This window comes from Typopeltis vanoorti, chromosome 15 (genome assembly GCF_054136105.1).
Source record: "Typopeltis vanoorti isolate ZY-2024b chromosome 15, IOZ_Tvanoo_1.0, whole genome shotgun sequence".
Classification (NCBI taxonomy): Eukaryota; Metazoa; Arthropoda; class Arachnida; order Uropygi; family Thelyphonidae; genus Typopeltis; species Typopeltis vanoorti.
The window spans coordinates 62,283,470-62,305,000 of NC_143563.1; the positions used below are offsets into that span (position 1 = coordinate 62,283,470).

Consider the following 21,531-nt stretch of genomic DNA (forward strand, 5'->3'; position numbering starts at 1 on the left):
CCCCCTTCGCTTTCACCCCATTACAAATCCTTTCCCCAATCCGACCTTCAGAGTTGAAGAAATAAGAGGGGGGGTCGGAAACAACAAACTGAAAAGGGGGGGGTAAACGAACGTTAAGAGAAAATCTACCGTGTTTTTCAACCATCGTCAGACCCAGAGGGGGTCAAAAGGGTCAAACTGTTTTATTTTGTCACTTTGATTATAGGGCTCGCAAACAGGCATTTATCGGTAAGCAGTCGGTCTGTCGACAATGCAGGGCCGACTCGAAAAAGCGGAGTTAGAGTGAAGGGGGGCGGCAGGGAAAGAGAATTCGCAAGACAGGCAAATAGATGCCCTGAAAGAAGAATGCGGGGTACATTTTTCATCGTCACAAACGTATCAATTGAGAAACAATTGGCCTTGTCTGAGAGTTACAGAAATAACAGGGCCAACGGCTTGCTCTGGAGACACAGCGAGACGCAATTTGGAATAAGGAAAAAGAAAAAAAAAAATTCTGTTAAGGTGGTCGGCTGATGGCGCCATAAAATGTGCCGTATAGTCGGACTGCGTGTTAATAGATTGAAATGTAACTGAGAACAAAACAAATATACAGTTACAGAAACAATTTTTCACGGCACAACCGTATCGTGTGCTACTGTTTTGCTGATTGCCGAGCGGGGCAATGGTCATATCGATGACAATAATTTTGACTGTAATTGCTAGGAGGCGCTACTTTCGTAGCTTCTGTGTGACTGTAGATTAACCCTCCAAGTACCGCTTATTTCCGTTTGCCGTAGAAGGGGTCGTTGTCTATAGAGACGAAAGCCATAATTTGAACTGTAGATTTGGATTGAAATTACTGACATTTCACTCGTAAACAATGACCACCTCCAATATAATACACGTGCCTTTTTTTTTTTTTCAATTATTATCAATAAATTCGTTATGTCACTGCGAGATGCAAATTTAAGCATTGAGAGTTAAATAACTTTTATTGTCATTGGATGAACAAAAAAATAGCAAACGTATGCTAACAATACTTATTAATAGACGCAACAATGAAAGATGCTTACATGAAATGAACACATTAGAAACAGCATGCGCTAAACAATCAGTATCTGAAATGAACAACGTATTTAAAGAAGAATCAAAATACGCATGCGTGACGATTTAGGTTTTTAATTACAACCAAATACAGTACATTGAAATCACAGAAGAAATTGACTACAGAAAATAACATAACAGATTTTGTTTTAAAATGTATTTGTAAAATGTGTAAAAGCTATAAAATATGAAGTAAATTGTTAGCAGTGATTGGAATGTTTCTGATTTTTCTTTAGCGAATAAAACAAAATGATTTTAAGAGCTGAAATGGTACCGTGAACAAAGTAATTTTATTCATAACATCTCAAACAATAATCTAATTAGCAAATTTTGTAGATAATTCAAGTGAATTCGTCTTCAAATACACAAGACAATCTTATTCTTTATCTTGTGAGTCTGTTGCATCAATAAGAACCATAAATAATAAACATTCTCGGAGAATGCCATACGAAAACAGCAACATTCTTTAGAACCAAGAACCCGCACAAACACAATCCTATAAGACGTAGCATGTGAAGGTGAGCTAAGTTGTCTGCCATATATATCAACCAAGGTTATCATTAAGAAACTATCCCAAACGACTTACAAGAGCGCACTTAATTTCTCCAACTTCAATTGCCCAGTATTAGAAATGGTCAAATAACGCCCCCTAACGATGACGGGGTGTAATAAAGGCAACTGAATCACTTTTTCATTTAGTTGGCCGTCGTAAATATTTCGACCATTACTGTAATTTCTTGATTTGAGCTATGGGGGGAGAGGGGATGGGTTGCCGAGATACAGTTACGGCTACCGATACACACAACTGATGTGAGGATTCATAAGAAAGAAAAGGCAGATTTGTGACATTCGCCGTAGAAAGTTTGGTAGCTTACTGAAAACCCAAGTGGGAGGGGGAAAGAGAGTAAGGATTGTTATATGTGCGCTACTAAGATCTGACAGGGATCACAGTAGAGGATGAGGGGGGGACGCAAAGGGGAAGGAGGTTGGACCTGTACGGCGCCGACACTGGGAGAAAGCCGCAAGGTAAAAAAGGAAAGGGGAGGGTATAGACGGACAGCCAAAGGAGCAGGTGGATGCTGTGAACTTTGCTCAAACCCCCAGTGCCGAAACTATGGACCCACGGTTGCGCTTCTGTCCATCTTGAAGAGCACCAGGCCAGCAATTAGTGCTTGGCAGTTTTGAGATATTTGGTACACCTCAGCCATCCCCGGCCTGGTAGGATGGACGAGGGGTACTTCTTGTACGACCTCCTCCCAGCGGGGGTTGGAAGGTTCAGGGGTGAGAGAAGATTCGCTTCTGTGTCACCGGCGGCAAACTAGGGCCACAATCCTCTTCCATAAGCTATAGTCTTAGATTTTTGTGCGTGCATTTATTCTCTATAAGAAATTTTACAGATTTTACATTCTTGGTGAGTGCATAAGACTGAAGAGAGACAGTCATCGTTTCGAAAATTTTATATTTAAAAAAAAAAAAAAATACTTGGATACATATATTGTCTTAATATTTATTTCAATGGAAACAAACCATTCCTATAACTACACTTCTGAAAGCGGATAACTGATTAATATAAATTTATTAAATATATAAATAAAAAAGGTGTGAATATAATTTTTATTAAATCTTTTTAATAATTTAAGAAAAAAATTTTAATCATAATTTATTTCAAAAATATTAATTTTATTAATGAAATAATAAAGTAAAAATAAAAATATTAATACAACACTAACCCATTAACCAAGATTTTCTTGCTATATAAATACTAGATGTCGCTGAGATCCTAATACAATTTTTATATATCGGGACGTGTTTGATCCGATACTAAATGCAAGACTGAGATCGAATCATTACTAAATATAAACACAAGAGTCTAATATTTATTTACATATAGGCTTATACACTCTAACCCAGTAAATGGGGGGGAAATAGCAAAATAAACAGTTAAATAAGTTCTGAAAGCTCCCGGATTTTTCTTTCAATATTTGTTAAATCTATGCAATAAAGTACACCTTAAAGATCCTGTCGATGCGATTCAATAAAGTATATAAGATAAAAATTTTTTATTTGAGTTGTTTGAGTTTGAAAATTCGTTAATAAGGGCAGTGTATTATGTCAATTAGCTGAGTGTGTTCTTCTGAACGTTTTTGTCTGTTTCTTGTGACGAAAAAAAGCTACCGCATCCTTATGTGACCTGTTGCCACTCCTTCAGATGAGAAAACCTTTATACTAAAACGTTCGTCTCATCTCAGACGGGATTTGAACTCAGGTCTTTCCAATCTAAAGGCATATGACACTTCTTCAGACTGTACTACAGGAGGCACTTTTATAATAATAATAATTATAATAATATGGCATGATTAGACTACAAGAAAGTATTCGACGTCTACCCACACTCTTGGATCCTAAAATCACTACAAATATTCGGTATTAGCAAAAATAGACGCACATTTCTGACCGTTGTTGTGAACTTATGGAAACAACGTTAGTAGTCAATAATGAACGATTCGGAGATATCAGCATTCAACGTGGAATTTTCCAAGGTGATTCCTTGTCACCATTGCTCTTCAACATTTCCTTGATACCTTTGCCTATGATTTTGAAGAAAACAAAACTTGGGTATGAAATTCCTAAATATAATATTAAAATTTTCCATCTGCTGTATATGAATGAAGTTATATGGAGAATCGGCATAATCAAAAGATTCATTACCGAACACGGTTTGTGTGCTCAGTTAGGACATCAAAGTGGAATTTGGTGGTATAAATATGCAGGTTTTATCTATTAAACGAGAAAAAAATTAATGACGCAAGCAATTTTAATTATGATCAGGAGAGATATATATAAAAGGTAATTTCAGCAAACGAACACTGTAAGTACCTACGAATATTAGAAGCCAGTGATATTCTCCACTCGAAAGTTAAACAACAGGCAGCCGAATACATAAAAAGAGTTAGAAATATTCTGAAAACAAAACTAAATGGATCGAAAACGGTAAACTTTGGGGCTATACCAGTGATCCGATACACAGTTGGCATAATAGACTGGACCGCAAAACTCGAAAATTAATGAACTATACATCGCGCATTACATCCACGAAATGATGTTCACCGGTTGTACCTACCAATGGAGAATTAGTGGACGTTGTTGTCTGTTTGCAAGTGAGACAGACTGTAGAAGAAGAAGAAATTAGTTTAAAAAGTTACATCGACAATAGCTCTGAGCCAATGCTTCAAGCAATTACACAAGAGGGACTTCTAAAAGCAACAGGAAATAAATCCAATTACAAAAAATAAAGGACAGCAAAATAACCGATATGTGCGATGGAAAAATAAACCCTTGCATGGCCAATTTCTTCGAGATATTGAGGGCAAAGTTCACGTGAACAAGACGTGGCAATGGCTACAATATGGATATATTAAAAAAGAAACAGAAGGATTTATTCTAGCAGCTCAAGAACAGGCATTACAAACTAATGCGATGAAAGCAAAAATTTTGAACATCAATAATAACAGCAAATGCAGATTATGCGATCAGAAAGATGAGATAGAACATCTAATCAATGCCTGCAGCAAGATAGCTCAACCTGACTATAAATACCGCTATGATCAAGTGGCCAAAATAATTCATTGGCATGTGTGCTGCAAAAAATATGTCTTTCATACTTCTGATAACTGGTGGCCGCATAAAATAAAATAGAGACTGTATTGGAAAACGAAACAGCAAAAATTCTCTGGGACTTTCGAATACAAACTGATCGGTATTTGGAATACAATAGATCTGACATCACAATTATCGAACATTGACAGGTTTGGATTATCGATATCGCAGTATCTAGTGATAACAGCAAAGAACTGGAAAAAATTACTAAATATTGAGATCTGGCAATCGAAGTTGGCCGACTGTGGCTTAAACACACCAAAGTCATCCCAATAGTTATCGGTGCACTTGGTGCAACTTCAAAGAAGTTATCCAACTATCTACAGCAATTAAACGTTAACGAAGTGACCCCATATGATCTACAAAAACAGCATTACTTGGAACAGCCCATATTTTACGACGCTACCCGACAAACTATTCTTAGATTCTTGGGTAGAATCTGAATTGTTCTGAATCACCAGTCAAACTGTTGTTCGAAAGATAGCTTGCTTTGACTGTGTATCAATAATGTGGATAATAATATATTGAATAGCTAAAGACGTAGGTTACATCTTAAATATCTAACACTAAATAAGCAAGAAAACTATTTTGTCGAAAGCAGCAAAATTAAATGGGTGTCTTATCTTGATGAAGTATCAAATAAGGCCCACCGAAGAATTTTTTTGTTGAGAGAGTACGGAAAAACCACGTGATCTTTTTTATATATAAACGCAAACACACAAATTACTCTTACGAATACAGATAATTAGTTTGACGGTTTTGGGAATAAATCTCACCCCATATGACACATTGTTGTTTGTTTTCATATCAACAGTTACTAGTCGTTATCACGTGACATTTAATTGCCAATAGTTCTTAAAAGCCAATTGAAATCTCAATGTCTATTGACTGGAACATGTTCGCAAAAATTTGTGGAATATTTTTATTTCTTTCAAGAAATAATATGTACTGTTTCAATATGTATATGTGTCGTTTTTTTTTTATTTTTATATTTTTAAGTTTTTCATTTTTCCCGTTTTTTTTTTAAATTTAAGTTTTTTAGTTATGTAACTCCTCCCCCCCCCCCTTTTTTTTTTGGTAATAAATTGCCGAATATTTTATTCTGTAAGTTTTGCAAAATACTACAGGATTCACGCACCGAAAGCTATTCAGCTTATGTTGTTGTTGTTTTTTTTTCCATTAATAAGTTAAATTATGTCTTCAGAGCTGTTAATGCACATCGACGTTGAGCCACATCATACAAGTTACAGATCTGTTTCGGAAGTGTTTAGAATCGACGATTTTTAGAATTAAAAAAAAAAATCACAAAAATGATTTTATTTATTAAACTCAAAAAAATATTCCTTTTGAAAATAACTTGATCGTAAATAATTTCCATTTATAAATTTTAACTATTTCCCATTTTACTTAAATGCCACACAAAAAATCCACTATGAAGACCCAGGATTATCCTTGATGATTATACAGATATCTATATCTCAATTATCTATGTTTACATAGATATAAAGTTTTTGTATAAAATAAAGTATTATTTAATATTTTCTTTTAGAAAAATATGAGAAAAGATAAGTTTTTAATAATGTTATATTTTTATTTTCATTTTTTATAAAACACCTTTATCGTAAAACAATACAAATGATTATATGGTGGAATATTTCTTTGTAACTGTATGCAAAAATAAATTTTAAAAATATAAAATAAAATGTTTGATTATCTCATAAATTCAAATTTTGTGACTTCGAATTAATCTTTTTCATTTGTCTCAGAGATTATCTTCTCAAACACCAAAATTATTATCAAAGCCTTCGATTTTTTTTTTTTTTTAATTAATATTACTAATTAGTGTCTTTTTCTGGTAGAGAGCATCTCAAACGACTAAAATGAAGTGAATTATTAATACACAAATGATTCAAAAGTGGCAATTCCCAACCATAATGATAGCATCTTCGCCAGTTGATCCTATACACAACAATGCAGTGACGTAACAATGATACAGTTTTGCGATCAAATGACGTCTGCTCTAAACAATAAGTTGGATGTTTGATTGTTGTAATCAGACACATAATAACAAAAGACAATGAATACATAGCAATGACGTATTCAATGAGATTTGGACTTGCTTTTCGAACGAATTGTGGACTTTGTGCTCATTCTGTAGAAATTCTTTCGTAGCCCTTCTCATAATTATAATCCTTTAATTCCTACGATGTCCATTTAGAGTCTTAAAAAAAAAAAAAGTGAGAAATGGTTTAGAAAAATATTCCTTCAGATTTCTGTTGTCCGCTTAGTTTCTTTCTGGCTTCCCATCCTTTTCTCCCCCATAGGGAAAGCCTCAGGGTCACAATCACTTACCAGAATCTTTTGCGGGCATCCCAACCCACACCTTAATAAGTCAGTGAGCAAACCACCACCTGTCACAATCGGTGTGTGGAGAAAGAAGTTTCTTAAAGTCTAAGGAATCCCCAACCGCACATCCTCGGGCATTTCTTAGGAAGGCCTCTGGCTACTTAGTTGTGCTGTGAATTTTGGGGAGGAGTTATGGGCCACGTGGGTGCGCGCGCACACACACAAACAGAATTTCTTGTTGCATCGTTATAAGGTGTGTTGAGTCGTCTGATTTTGGTTCATGAAAAATGGAGACAAAAACTCAATCCTCCCTTCTTTCTCTCTATCTTAATCTAACACATTTCTTCTTTCTTTTTTTTCTTCTTATTATTTTTTCATGTCCACATAATACTACGAAAATCTCAACTGTCTTCAATTAATGTAACAAAATCGAAATATCGAATCAAGATCTTCAATGCCAAATTTCATCAAAATCCGTCCAGCTAGAGCAACAATTCTGATACATGCCTGAGCATTTAAAATTGATTTTATTTTTATCATAGTAGTGCTCAGGGTCCCCAGTTTTACAGATCGCCGACCTTAAAACTCAACCTATTACTTCACAATCACTGAGATGAGTGGTTGACATAGCAACCCAACGTTTTAAAAATCAAGGATTCACCATGCTATTGAAATATGTAATAATTTTTACCAATTTATTTAATGTTTAATATTTTAAAACATTATGTTCGCGCATGTCAAGTAGCAATAATAATAAAAAGACGCGTAGGAAGCTGCAATCATAGGAATAATTGCACGAGAATTTCTTAAAATAATCAATTGTTGAATAAAAATAAGAATCTACCGAGAAAAAAAAAAAAAAATTTTAAACACCGAGTCATTTTTTTCTTGTTACTTTAAAAGTGAGGTATAATCACCCCCTGTTCGAAAAGCGTCCATCAGTCTCTCTCTTTCCCCTTTTCTTTCTCTCCGTATGATAAATCTCTGATTTTCCATCCTAGCCCTTTTACCTGCAATATGACCACGCCCCTGTAGCTCGCGCAACCTCTTCCTACTGTAATTAATCACCTCGACCAGTAACGCCACCACGTGAGACGCAGGACTGGTTCACTTCTGAGAAGAAACAACAGTTATCATCAGAGATCTGCTCAACGATACACACACACACACGGGCTGAAGCAGCACCTCCCTTGCAACCATTATCAGAGAAACAAAAGGAAATAGCTGTGCTATGGGATTTCCCGCACTTTTCCTATTATTTTACTTCCATACTCGGACAATTATTAATGTAAAAGGAGCATTTAGTTCGTTAATAATTGCTATAACTAAGACTAAGTTGTTTAGACTAAATTCAACCACTTATTTTCATATACTTCACAGTCGCAGAGATGAGTGGTTGCCATAGTAACCCAACAATGAAATGAATCCACTTATGTTTTATTGCGTTTAATTGTTGAAACATCTCTCTCGAGAATGAAATTGCGGTTGCCATGACAACTGGCAGACGTGAAATCTAAATGAAGTTACTGCTAATAGACTGTACTCAATTCTGCTTATTGTATTCGTAAACTGACCACGATTGCTATCGACTACCTCACAATAGAAGTCACTTCGCAGGTCGATTTCCCCTCTTTTCTATGCGGCACATTCTTACACCTTTTCATCTATCGGTCATGGTAGCAGTCGGGTTAGTGTTAAAGGTCATTGTCAAAGAGGTGGGATCAGCATGGCGCCAATGTCGGTATCGCAGTACTGGTGTATTCCGTTAACTTTTGGCTTTTGAAAGCTGAGGGTGGTCACAATGCCAACTCCTACGGGGGATTTCTTTTGTAGTGAAATGAGTAGCTGAGAAGGGAGGGGGAGAAGCATGTCCAAGATGCCCAAGACCCTCTGCTTTCCTTATTCCAACCAAGAAACGGAGGTTTTTTTTTTTTTTTAGGAGGTTTCCCCTGAACATGCTATGCATATAGCATAACAAAAAATACAGTGGACTCACAAATCTCAATAATAATAATAATAATAATAATAATAATAATAATAATAATAATAATGGATATATTAAAAAAGAAAAAGAAGAATTTATTCTAGCAGCTCAAGAACAGGCATTACAAACTAATGCAATGAAAACAAAAATTTGAACATCAATAATAACAGCGAATGCAGATCATGCGATCAGAAAGATGAGACCGTAAAACATCTAATCAGTGCCTGCAGCAAAATAGCTCAAACTGACTGTAAATACCGTCATGAGCAAGTGGCCAAAATAGTACATTGGCATGCATGCAAAAAATATGGCTTTCCTACTTCTGATAACTGGTGGCAGCATAAAATAAAGACTGTGTTGGAAAACGAAACAGCAAAAATTCTCTGGGACTTTCGAATACAAACTGATCGGCATTTGGAACACAATAGACCTGACATCACATTTATCGAACATCGACAGGTTTGGATTATCGATATCGCAGCACCCAGTGATAACAACATCAACAACAAAGAACTAGAAAAAATTACTAAATATCGAGATCTGGCAATCGAAGTTGGCCGACTGTGGCTTAAACACACCAAAGTCATCCCAATAGTTATCGGTGCACTTGGTGCAACTTCAAAGAAGCTATCCAACTATCTACTGCAATTAAACATCAACGAAGTGACCCCATATGATCTACAAAAAACAGCATTTCTTGGAACAGTCCATATTTTAGGACGCTACCTAACGGACTATTCTTAGATTCTTGGATTGAATCTGAATTGTTCTGTATCACCAGTCAAATTGTTGTTTAAATATCTTGTTTTGACTGTGTATCAATTATGTGAATAAAATAATAATAATAATAATAAATATTATGTAAGTTGTTTTTGTTTTGGCGATGTCTATTATGTTGGTGCTCCGAAAGTTAACCCGAAAATGAATCCATCAGCGTGACATAATGACTAAAAGTAACAAAGGCAAGTGGAGAACAAGAAGGGGGGGGGTAGGGTTGCATACGGAGTTTACTATTGCAAAAAGCCAGATGATTAGTTATTTTCATCCCTGAGAAACTTAATACCCAATAACACCCAATAATCCATCAGTATTGTTTGCAACCTAAGTCTACAAGTACGGGCAGCGAGATATTCTAGGGGAACTTAACTCCTTTCTCGCGTCCTGCATATTTGTACCGAGGGGGAGGAGGAAAAGGGGTGATTTAACAAACTGTTCCCTGTTCTGCTTTGGTTAAAACCGCACCACCTCAGCTACTGGAATTGAAAGACAAATGTGAGAGTCCTCGAGGCTCAAAGACTGTGCTGCCTCCTATAAGGAGGGTTTCAGAGGAAATTTATCGGCCGCCTTGTCTATAGATACAAAGGAGAAACAGTCGGCAACTACAAGCTTTGCAAGGCATTCAAGGAGATGAGTAAGATGCGGCCGCCCACAAAAAAGAGTGGCGCTACCCCACAATTATGGAAACAAAGGACGAATAAAGCCTATATTTAGTCGTCATAGCAACGGTGACAATTAAGAAGATGAGCCAGTTTGTAATTAAGTCTTGTTGGTGTGTGTGTGGGGGGGGGGGGGATTTGATTTTAGCGTTTGCTTTAGGGAGAAAAGGCTGGAGGAGGAGATTGTTCCAGGAGTCCACTTAAAATAGTTTGAAAATTAACAAAATCGGACGTATAATCAGTGTCGGGGTTGTCAAGATACTCTCGTTGCCGGTACAATTAGTTTTGACTTCCCAATGAATCAGTCTTTGTGTGTGTGCGTGCGCGCGCGAGTTTTAAGCTACACATAGTGTTCTGATTAGTCAGATGTTCTAGATTGCCATCCAAATCACAGGTTTAATAAACAATACCCCTATTATCCAGTTTTCTTGAAATTATATCAGTTTTTTCGCAATTTTCAATCAAAATATAACTCACTTTGAAGATTTCAATCATTTACATCAAAGACAACACAAACAGTAATGCAACAAACGAGAGGAAATGACATAAAATGAAATAAATTATCATTTGTATGGCGTTTAATTGTTGAATGAAATTAACATTCGTTAACAATTAAATGGTTGTCACCATGACAACGTCTAGCAGACCAAAATTAATGTAAATGAAGACTAATTAAACTCTGCTCGCTTTACTCCTTTAAAGTTAAGAATCTTTTTAAGTCGTTATATTTACCAGAACATTTATTTTATTTTATTTTTATTTTCGAATATGAGTACACACACTCAGAGTTTGACTCCCAACTGATGAAAACTATGACATCTTCTTAACGAGCCACGCATTATGCAAGTATGCAAAGCTTTTTGAAATACTCTAATCCTCGTATGTCAGAAAAATCAAAATGAGCCGCATTATTTGATTTTCTTCTATACGAATGTGTAAATATCCAAATATTTTTTGACATTCCTATCTCAAATGTCGGTTGAAATTAAGAACAATTGAAGAAAAATAATTTAAAGTCGTTTTTGATTGATAGGGTGTTTTGAAATGACGTTATGAATACTTTTATATGATTTATTTGTGTAATTTCTTTAATTTTTATTATGAATAATAATGATACTTATATTTGAAAATAAATACAATTTAAATTTTGCTTAAATTTTATGAAATACTTTTAAAAATTTGAAAAATATTAAAACACCTTTAAATATTATGTATGATTATAATATATTTAAATAATATAAAAGGAGAAAGTTGCGTGAGATCATTCCACCGTGAGATTCAATCCAATACCCTTGGAGGGTAATGAATGGCAATGCTGTACCAATGAAGTTTAACTGAGGTTCGGCTGTTGCTGTTACCCCCTTGGGTGATGAGATTCGAGAGTTTTTGAGTTCGCTCTCTTAAGGTTTTTGCCTTAAGGGAGCACCTTGAGTCTCCGGGGAAGGTGTTCTCCGGCAGGGCCCGCTGAGGGGTTCTTGTCGGTGAATTATTTTCCTCGGAATTTGAGCGGTTCTGCTCAGGAGTCGGGGAGCCCATCGGGGTGCTAGGATGGGGCGGCCGACACTGAGTGGAACCAACGCTGAGCGGTTCTGCTTAAACGGGGAGCCCGTCGGGGTGCTTGGACGGGGCGGCCGTCAATGAGTGGAACCAACGCTGAGACATGGACGGTCTTTCGCCCACTATGGAGTGGCCTAGAGATCGTCCGATTTTTTGAGATTTTACCCTTTACTTACTAATCAGGGTAATGGATGGCAATGCTGTAGCCAATGAAGTTCTGGGGTTCGGCTATTGCTGTTACTCTCCTGTCATGATCAGAGCTTCAATAATAGCTCAATATGGACCAGTGTCCTCTACAAATAACGGGGAAGATGAAAAGCATTCGTGCTTTTAAGTCCTTATAAGAAAGTTGTGTTTTAGCGATAAGACTGAAATCGACCGTGAAAAGTCATGTTTACTGGGGCTCGACTGTGGCTGTTACCCACCCTGTGATTCGAGAGTTCAATCTCTTAAGGTTTTTACCTTAAGGGAGCAATTTGAGTCTCCGGGGCAAGTGTTTTCCGGTGAGGGGCTTTTCTTCGGAATATGAGCGGTTCAGCTCGATGGTGGCCCGTCACTGAGTGGTATGAACGCAGAGATATGGACGGTCTTTCGGCCACTATTGAGTGGTCTAAGAATCGTCTGGATTTTTAGAGGTCGTCTTTACTTAAACATCGGTGATTAAGATTAATACCCTTGGAGGGTAATGGATGGCAATGCTGTAGCCAATGAAGTTCTAACTGAGGCTCGGCTATGGCGGTTACCCTCCTGCCATAATCAGAGCTTTAATAGCTCAACAATAACACCTTATCCCTACACTGTCCTCTACGGATAACGGGGAAGACGAAAAGCATTCTTGCTTCGCCCCTTTAAGCCAGTCCTTAATGAGGGCTATATTGATGAAGTGAAATGTACTGTAAATTTCAGACAGAGACAACGGAACTTGTTCCTTATGTAGACAGCGAACAAACTTTTAACCACTTCTTTTATACTGTCGTCTAATAAAAAAAATATTTCGTTTCGCATTTTAGGGGTCTGCAGTTCCGCTTTGGAGAGCTCTTGGTTCATAATGCAATAGTGCACGTCACCAATACTATGCAGGTTAAGAAATGACAGAATTCAAATTGGTGTGAAGCTTTCATTTGACTCGATGTCCCTAGAGGGGGGGGGGAGGAGTCCTATGAAATTCTGGGCAGAGAGGACTAACTCAAAGTGGAGTTAGAGCTTTCTTTCCCCAGAGAATCTTCTTAGCATCGAAGGGCCCTCGTCTAGAAGTAAACTTTTCCCACTTATTCCCCCCTTTTGGGTTTCAGAAGTAGTACTGCGGTCGGAATGAATTAATGATTATTTTGTAACTGAGGTTTCGGTTATAGACATGCTTTTTCCTTTAATTTAAAATTAGGATGATGCCTACTATCACAATATATGTAGAAAGCTAGTTGCTATGGCAACATGGGGGCATTGCTTCTCTCAAGATTAACTAACATCGCAATATGGAAATTTGATTGTTCAACCCAGAGGTAATTCGTGTTACTAATAACTAAAGAAATCTCATTTGTTCCTTGCATTTACATGAAGGGACAAATGACTTTTTTTATATTTAATTAAATTATTAATAAAATAATATATATATATATAAACTGCCTCGCGGTTAGCCTAGTGGCTGTGTGCTTCGCAACCATACTCCTAGGAAAGGAGTATCCTGGGTTCGATTCCCGTGGGTGACGTGAGGAGCTGAAGGATCTCCCTCAGCCATAGCCAGTTAGCCGGTCTCGGGCGCAGACAGTAGGGTTTTTTCCCCAATTTATCTGGGGGTTTTCCTCCAGCAAGCAGGCAAAACGGCCCCGTGAACACACACACACACGCAGCTACAGTCGTAGAATATACCGGGAGGCATAGTAATAACCACCCTATCCTCGGGACGGGTACGACTTAGAAGGGGCTTAAGATAGCTCTGTAACAGGTCAGTAGGCCTAACACGTAGAAGGGAGAAGAAGAACATTAAAAAAAAACAAAAAAAAAAAACGAATAGGCCGCAGGAATCTAACTTGGGGTCAGTTAGATAGCGATGAAGGATGTTATCCACTCACCCAATTACAGAGATCATAAATAATATCATTTATCGGAGATATCTTCAGGACAATTGCAAAAACTTAATTACGTGTGCAAGCAGAACATATTGTTACCTTGGTAACAGAAGCGTTACATCATATCCACGACAAAGTGGATACGATGTAAAAGAAAACGTATTGTTATACAGAGAATTAAAAAAAAAATCAGTATATGGCACCATTTTTTTTCCTCAAAACAAGATCAATTATTCAATTAAACCCCATTAATAATCTCTCTCTGTGTCTCCTAGTCAAATACGATCGGAGTGGGACTGTTTCGAAGAATGTAAAGATATTAGTATACGATGATGGATGTTGCCGGCTCTGCCATGAGGTCACCCTCTAAGGAAGTAGGATGCCAATGATCAGCTGTTCCCAATCCCTGTTTGGACTGCTAATTAACAATCGCCTTGTTCTTGTCAAAGTGTTGTGGGTTCCTTTTTGCAACAGTGTCGAACCAAGCAGTTAATTATGACATACGAGAATAGTCGGAACCTTTCCACACATCCTTTCGTTTTGCTTCCGTACGTGTCTGGCATGGGAGGCAGATGTTTTTACCCAGCTACACCCTCTGTGGGTCTACAAGAACGCTGCCAGACTGATTATTAGTAAACGAAGGGAATAAAAATCTCACTCGAGCCTACCAACCTATATATCATAGTGTACCCTGCACACCAGGATGCACAGATAACATCACCACAGTGATAAATAGGTGGCGCCCTTTACTATGCAACACGACCCAAAACATATTAAAAAGGAGAGAGAGAAAAAAAAAAAAGTGGAAAGGGGTCTGCTTGACCCTTGAGCCACAACATGAAAGTGTTGCTTGAAGTCATAAATATTCATTCCACTCATACGTCGACAAGTTCTACCAGTTTAGGTGAGTCGCCATCTTGATTTCAGTCAGTTTGTTTTCTTAATTACCTACGCTGAATTACGTACGATAAATAGCCTAAGAGAGAGAGAGAACGATTTAGGATAGAAAGAATTAAAGTAGTTGCATCTCGTCTTATTTCGATGTATTCGTAAAATCGAATAAGCAGAAATCACAGAATCCTTGGGCTACCGCTAGAGGGCGCTAGGATAAGACTGACAATTGACTGCTCCTGCGATTTTTAGAACTTATTTCTCATGTAGCAGTGAGTGGTGCGAAGGTATGTTGTATAAGATGTGGTTGGGTCGTTTTAGAAAGCAAATCATTCACTTTTTTTGTAGTAAAAATCATCGATGTGTTCACATCGGTAATTTTTTTTTGAGTCTTTCCAGAGTAGTAAATAGCCGAAAAAAGTTTGTCTACCGTCACACTAGCCCAAGTTATATAACATAACATCAACGGCTTCCTTCACCATTCTGTTGAAAATTTAGCCATTGCTACGAACAAGTCATTCAAAACAAAATTTAGTTATGTGATTAACGAGTCCACACCTTGTGAGGCGGAGGTTTATTGTTGTCAGACGGCCTGTAGTTACTTTTAAATGTAAATAATATAAAGGTAGCCAATTTCATTGTTATAAATTTATTGAATTGCTAAGAATACTAGATTATTCTATTTAATTTTTGATAGAATTTTTAATTCCAATAAAATTTTATTCAAATATACTGATTTTTCCCGTTGGTTACCTTGAATCAACATAAAATAAAATACATCATTAACGTCACGATAACGTCATTTATTCTCACATCACTAGTTGTAGCATTATATATTTACTTGGTTATGGTTAAATAAATATTTTCTTCAAACTTTGTCATTGAATCACCAAGGTTTGATTCTTTTGTCTTCAGATTCTTTCGTATTTTTTTTAAAATAAATTTTAATAATATTTGTGCCAGTTCATCTCTTAAAATTACTCTATTCCTTATAATGTTTTATAATTATAATGAAGCACCATTTTTGGGGGTTGGGGAGATGGACTGAGTCCTTGACTCTTTATCCCTTCATCTGATTGAAGAAAATGTGTGGATGGGGTGTTATTGAGCTAAAAGCTCTGGTCCAATAGCCGAGTCTCAGTTAAAACTTCATTGGCTATAGCACTGTCATCCGTTACCCTGGATCAGGAACCCTCCGCTTTCTTGGCAAACCAATTAAGCCATAATAGCCTGTGAATTCTTATGTATTAATAAACTATGAAATATTTTAAGGTGTATTTGTGATTATAAAGACTTTTTTGAAAAAATTAATCTCTAAGGAAAATACTAAAAACATTTTATAAATGCATTAGTTATGTTATTATTTATTGCAATATGTTCTAAAATCTTGGGTAATAAAATAAAATGAATTGTCAGATTGTATAAAAGTGTCTTGTCATAAAAACGTATTTTGATTGTATTTGTTTACGTAAGCATGATTCTTTTCAAGTCTATTAAGCAAAAGAGGTTTTTAAGAATGCTGGCGAGAACTTTCGAAATAATCAGGAAAATCATTAACATTTGAAGGAAGTCTTCAATCTTTAAAAATATCATTGCAGAAATTTATTTTAAAAAAGAAAAGGTAAATATATAGCCAATTTTATAAATATTTACTCATATTTTTGTTTCATTGAAAAGGCAATTGTCTAGGAATAAATAAATAAATACTCTAATTTTATTTTCATAAAAGAAAGTCCCCACCGATAGCTGAATTTATGGTCACCAATGATTTTGAAGACTTCGGAACGAGAGTATGACAGACAACTGGCGCCACCCAGTGTTTCTAAACTCTAACTAGCATTATTGTTTGAAACAGTGCAAGTTCTACCGTCGATTTTTTCAAGTTGAGAGGATTAAAAACCCAAGTTTACTGGGAGAGAAAAAAATCAGACCTCTAACGACCCTTTCTTCTGGCATTCTACAAGAGAGACTTCTGGTGGACTTTCAAGGTAACTAATTGTTGGTAAGGTGCGAATATTGTATCTTTTAAGAACTGGTGATGATCCAGATGTAAAGATGCCAATGAATATTTTGTGATCCGTGCTTTGGACGTGGGGGATCTTGGAGCATCATTAAGAACTATAAGTTACATCATTTAGTGTTCGATCCGTGGTTTATTTGTTGAATTTTGGTATTTGTGTACATGCATTTGCTTATCTTTATGTCTGCGAAGATATTTTGATGACCAAAAAGAAATATTGGTTTAATAATTAAATAAATTAAATTATTATCTATAGGCGATTGATTTTTTCGATATAACTGCCATAGTAAGAAAACTTCATGGGAACAGTAACCAACCTGATCTATGAATGATCAAAAACTTATTAGGCAAACATTGTTTTACTATTTAACGAATCAAGTTGAATTCGACAGACTAATGTTACATAATAAATAATAAAGAATTTCGATTAACCTTCCCAGAACTGGTAGAGAAGGTTGATAATTAGTGATCATAATTTAAACAAAAAGGTGTATTTTTAAATAATCCAGAAAAATTTGTATTTAATTTCAGTCTACAAAATAAATTTGAAATAAAAGTATATATTATATTTACCAGATTTTTGTTTAGGAATTTAATGGATAAATTAAAAATATTAAAAGTAGGAATATTATTAGTAGTCTGCGCGGTTAGCCTAGTGGCTGTGCTCTTCGGGAATCGAACCTAGGAGTGTCCTAGGTTCGATTCCCGTCGGAGACGTGAGGAGCTGAAGGACTTTCCTCAGCCATAGCCAAGTTAGCCTTGGGCGTGGACAGTAGGGTGTTTTTTCCCCAGTTTATCCTGGGGTTTTTCATCCTGCAAAGTAGGCAAACCAGCCTTGAGAACTCAACATTACATGTAGGACACGGGATACCCCGGGGAGTTGGGCTGACCACTTTATCCTGTGAACGGTTTGAGGTCCGATGGTTAATAAACCCTCGACACCGCAAGGTAAAAGAGGGTAGAAAGAAGATGAGATTATTATTATGAGTATTTCAGCATGTTTATTCCCTGATTAGGGATTATAGGCAATTAACGTAGCCGGCTTGCCATTTCTCTAGATATATTAGTTCAGGGAGGACAGTTTGACGGTCTTGAGGGACGAAATCCCGAGTTTTCGGGTGGAAAAAAAAAAACCCTCCACCTTCATATGAGGCCGACTGACTTACCTTCAGTTGAAAATTTCGGATAAAGGTCCTTCGCGTTATGGACGGAGTTCGAACCCAGATCTTATTAACCAAAAGGATTCGTCGAAACCAACTGAGCTACGTAATCATTTAAATCAATAAACAAAATATGTTATTTTAATATAATATTAGTAATAATCGTTATTAATAATGAAAGAAATATATTAATTATTAAATAAATTATACGATACTAATTCTTTTAATATTATGAAACCCAGATATTAAAGTGAAAATATGCCAAAATACTTGGTCACGTGACTTAGGACAGTCTGTCAGGGACGACATCAGAAGGCTTGTACGGACAAACAGAACTTCTCGTGTGCAGCAATTGACCGAAGCAAAAAAAAAAAAAAAAAAAAAAAAAAAAAAAAAAAAAAAAGGCTGTTCCCAATCCATATCTCACCGGACTAGGTGCAGGGAAAATTCAAAAGAATTGGTATTGGCAGTCGCGTGTCTATACGGAAACTACTGATTTCTGTAGAGAACAGAAAAGTTCGTCTACAGTGGTGTTAGGAACAACGTGATTGGACACTGGAAGATTGGAAAAAAAGTCCTGTGGCCCGACAAGTCACGGTACACCTTGTTGTGTATCGATGGGTAGGCAGAGAATTTGGTGGGAGCCTCATGAAGCCTTGAACCCAGTTTGCTTTGTAAACACAAGTCTGGAAGTGGTTTCATGGTGTGGGGCATGAAACCACGGTACAGAATGAGTCCCCTGATATTGCTAAAAGGTCGGGTGCTCTAAGGAATATCTGAGCATTGTTGTCGATCAAGTCCATCCACCAATGTTGAGTTTTTATCCAGCAGCCGATGGTTGTTTCATGGGCGACAATGCTACTGTCGATCAAGCAAGAATTATTCAGCAATGGTTCAGCGAGCATGACAGCGACTTCCACCATGTTCCCTGGCCACCACAAATCCCGGATCTGAACCCTCCCCTATTGAGAATGTATGGGACATGTTGAAAAACAGATCAGGGGCAAAGTTCTCTTCCGTCAAATCTGAACCAGTTAAAGGTCTGTCTGGTATGATGGTAATGTGGATATAATCCAACACGCTGTGGAATTAATGCCAAACCCGGATATGTGCTGTAATTCGAGTTAAAGGAGGTCCAAACAAAAGTTTCTAATTCAGTGGCCGGTATGTGTATACAGGAATACTATATATTACAAATTTTAACAAAATTTAGTATACAAAAAAAAAAAAAAAAAAAAAAAAAAAAAAAAAAAAAAAAAACGAAGTAATCTGGAAGCTTTTTTGTGCATCAGCATTCTCTTCTAATGTTCCTAGGTCTAACGGAAAATAATAATAATATTATTTTTGTGCTATCAAATTCTTGTTTTAATTTATTCAGCTAATCGTCAGCCAGTAGAACTGGGGGGGGGGGGGGGAGATCGAGTCTCTCTTGATTATTTAAACCATTTTGCTTGGAAAAACTACCTCTGATTCCAATGGAAAAGAAAAGGGGGGAAAAGGTAATTTTAAAGTAAGAATACAACCAAATATTATCAAAATTGTTTGCTAAATAATAATAGAAATAAAATTATTCAATATTTTTCATTGTTATAAGCATCGTTTATTCAATATAATTCTCTTAATCAATTGTTATAATGAAACAGTTGAATAATGAACAATGAAACGTCTATAATTACAACAATTAAGGCACTTTAATTGTTGAACGTGTGTTAATATATAGTATTCAGTACTTTATTTTGCATTAAGTCATTGATGGTTGGTTAATAACTAATCTTTGTTATAACTGATTGTATTAAATCCTGCTATTGAGCAGTAGATATTTTGACTCGGAGACCAATAAATAAATAAACACCAACCAGAACTTATTCAAAACTAATTTCAAACACAACATTGGAACTCGTATTTCTGGATATCTCAGAGGACATAAGAGAAATGTGTTCCTATTACTAAGGGTGACACCTGTTGACGATTGATGAGATCACAAGAAAGCACGCATGCGCACATCAAACATTAGAATAAACCTCACATATATTTTTTTTTTTAAACGGAGAACATAATTACACCAACAGAGATACAAAGTTTAACGGAGAAGGTCAAAGGTGAAGGTTCCTTGGTAGTCGGGAGTGCCTATGGAGAAGGTAAGAATCGTGATGGCTAAGATCCAAATAGGAGAGAGTCCGAGTTTGAATTAACCTTCCAATACAAGCCCCTCCTCTTGTATGCGATGCTTCAATAGGAAAGTAGGCGTTTGCCATACTCTTGGTTTTCTTAGCCATCCATCGGCCGGGTGGTCAGCCCTTTTGCCCTTAGCCCACCCCGGATACACGCGAACGCCATCGGCTCATCTCAAGAAAACATCTTTCTGGTGGCATCCTTGCACCTGTTGCCATAGTGATTGCTTCGAGTGAGAGTGAGTGAGAGAGAGAGAGAGCGATAGAAAGAAAAGAAAACGTTGGTCGGCATTCTGCCGTAATAGCGGTCATAACCTCGCACCCCTCAAACACGCGCACAGTCGTGACCTCCCGGGCTGCACGCGTTTTGAACAAAACAAAACAACAAAAAAAAAAAGATCCTAGAAGAAGAAGAAGGAAGGAGGGTTGGGGGGAAGGGGGGGGGGATTGAGAAACGACGGCTTATCTCCTTACAGGAAAAGATAGCGAGTGTGGCAGCAGATGACCGTGCGTGCAATACTTGTTCGGTAATCCACAGCAACGTAAATCGTTTGTCAACGTCAACCCACACTTTAAAGAATACGTTCGGATTATGGAGCTGCAAGGGGGCCGTCTATAGCATATGGCTGTAATTACAGGGTCAGTCGACGCAGAAAATTAAACCTATGGACTGGGTAATCAAAGGGTGTTCGGCCTAGCGATCTACAGAGCTTGATACGTTCGAGGGACACCAAAAACTCATTCTCCGATGGAATTTGGATCTTTTTTTTTTTTTTTTTACTCGCATCCCTGTTGTTGTTTTTGTTATAGCGCTAATGGAGGGTGTGACCGTAACCATCCCCCCCCCAAAGCTTGACTTTAGACCCCGCCTTTCCTCTCTTGCCAGCGGAAAGACAGTAAGATACACACCATAGCATTCCACACAATCAACGCATCCCTACAGGCACATAGCAATACGGTAAACATTACCTTCCCATCTGTGACAATTATTGCATCTCAACCTGTGGTTATGTCGGCCATCTTTAGGACATCTGGAATTCTCCACAGTCGTTTTCGCAAACAACAAATAAACAAGTCAACTCGCCATCAAGTGTAAGCTACTTCCTCGAGTTCTTTGTCTGGTAACAACGTACGGGACGATTCATTAATGATCGACTAAA

The 21,531-nt window shown here is 37.0% G+C and overlaps 1 long non-coding RNA gene across 1 annotated transcript in view; it reads left to right on the forward strand.

Moving 5' to 3' along the window:
- LOC150098804 (uncharacterized) overlaps positions 1-17,477 on the forward strand; it is a 37,941-nt gene extending 20,464 nt beyond the window's left edge. Inside the window, exons 2-3 of the long non-coding RNA XR_016549541.1 lie at positions 16,510-16,641; positions 16,750-17,477. This is a non-coding gene — a long non-coding RNA (uncharacterized LOC150098804). The remainder of the gene's footprint in view (positions 1-16,509; positions 16,642-16,749) is intronic.
- Positions 17,478-21,531: the final 4,054 nt, after the last annotated feature.